Below are 2,056 nucleotides of genomic sequence, written 5' to 3'. Positions count from 1 at the left end.
GTGAAATCAAACACATGGATTACAATGCACCTGCTTATAGTGGCGCGCACCACAGCAGGGAGGGAATTCCGTGACAAGCGATAAGAGCAGTGCATTCAAGATATTTTGTTTTCGCCGCTCTGCTCGCTTGTGTATAGCCTCAAGATGAACGTCGAAGGGCTTGTTTTCGCTGTTAGAAAGCGGTAGTGAGGTCAAAAATTTTACCAGAATCGTTGATGTTAATTTCCTGACGTACTTCAAAATGGTGTGGACGATCAAATGAAAACAGCAAGTACAAATACAACGCCACAACAGGCAAAATGCCCAACGAGGTGAAAAGGTGACGCCAACAGCACGCGGTGTTCCCAGGTGGTCACCCTCCCAAGTACTAACCGCGCCCGATGCTGCTTAACTTCGGTGATCGGACGAGAACCGGTGTTTTCAGCATGGTATGGCCGTTGGCATGGTATGTACCGAATATAATTTTCATATATTTCCCGTCAAACTTTTTTCGTGCTCACGTGCTTAACCAAACCGAAAATTATTCATATATTTTGAGTTTATAATATCTATATTTTGAGTATTAAGCTATTTTATCATGCACTGTGTGTGGGAAAATTCTGAGTAGTCTGAATCAAAAATCAATGTATGTTTCCGTGGGGAAAATTGGCAAGTTTTATTTGTTTGTTTATTTTCTGTGTACCGTCAAGATTTCCATACTGGGAGCTTACCGAACGTTTTTATGCTGGATTTTTGTGTCAATAATTGCGTTTCTTGTGTAAAAAAAAAATGAAACTAACAAATATTCTTACAAATAAAGGTATTCGAGCGGGGCGGGGGTTTCCACTTCTACCCTTCTTCCGCCTAAGCTAATAATACAAATTTAAACGGTGGGAGGGTTCCAACCGTCAAAAGAGTCCCATCTTTGTCGTGAAATAAGGTGGGTGACTTCGACCTCCTCTCCCATAATCCTTTGTGCCGCGAAAACTACTGTACATCGAGTTTATATTACTGGAGAGAGTATAATGTGAGCGGTCTTCGCCTTGGCAGTACTGAGAACGTCGTCCGCAACATTATTCGTTGGAAGATCACGTGACTCGGTGAAAACACACACAGTTCCCCCCCCCCCCGTTATTTTCTTATGGCATCCACAGGAATTTAAAACAATAAATAAAAGACATAATTTCAGCATCGATAAGATAATTCCAAAATTAATAAAACAGATAATTTCAGAATTAATGGGATACAATTTCAGAATTAATGAGATACAATTTCAGAATTAATGAGATACAATTTCAGAATTAATGAGATACAATTTCAGAATTAATGAGATACAATTTCAGAATCAATGAAACAAATAATTCCAGCAATAATGTAAGAGACAATTCCAAAATTAATGAAAGGTATAATTCCAGAATTAATGAAAGAAATAATTCCAGCAATAATGAAAGAAATATTTTCAGCAATAATGAAAGAAATATTTTCAGCAATAATGAAAGAAATATTTTCAGCATTAATGAGATATTATTTCAGAATTAATGAAAGAAATAATTTCAGCATTAATGAAAGAAATAATTTCAGCATTAATGAAAGACATAATTTCAGCATTAATGAATGAAATAATTTCAGCACTAATGAAAGAAATAATTTCGGCATTAATGAATGAAATAATTTCAGTACTAATGAAAGCAATAATTTCAGCATTAATGAAAGAAATAATTTCAGAACTAATGAAAGAAATAATTTCAGCATTAATGAAACAGTGATAATTCCAAAGTTAATGTAAGAGATAATCCCTAAATTGATGTGAGATAATTCCAAAATTTATGTAAGAGATAATTCCAAAATTAATGTAAGAGATAGTTCCAAAATTAATGTAAGAGATAATTCCAAAATTAATGTAAGAGATATTTCCAAAATTAATGTAAGAGATAATTCCAAAATTAATGAAATAGATAATTCCAAAATTAATGAAAGATATAATTCCAGAATGTATGAGATATAATTTCAGAATTAATGAAAGAAATAATAATTAATAAAGAAAATAATTCAAGAATTGATGAAAGAAATTTTTCAG

General features: G+C 33.5%; 1 non-coding gene across 1 annotated transcript; it reads right to left on the bottom strand.

Moving 5' to 3' along the window:
• Positions 1-323: 323 nt before the first annotated feature.
• On the bottom strand, positions 324-442 carry LOC149063650 (5S ribosomal RNA). The gene has a single exon (XR_016196113.1). It is a non-coding gene; the product is annotated as a 5S ribosomal RNA (ribosomal RNA).
• Between the last annotated feature and the right edge of the window lie 1,614 nt (positions 443-2,056).

The sequence above is a fragment of the Pholcus phalangioides genome, unplaced genomic scaffold (genome assembly GCF_987345545.1).
Source record: "Pholcus phalangioides strain wild (caught in Gottingen) unplaced genomic scaffold, Ppha-v1.0 ptg000172l_1, whole genome shotgun sequence".
Lineage (NCBI taxonomy): Eukaryota > Metazoa > Arthropoda > Arachnida > Araneae > Pholcidae > Pholcus > Pholcus phalangioides.
The sequence above is the reverse complement of the archived record's forward strand: the minus strand, read 5'-3'. Positions and strand labels throughout refer to the sequence as shown.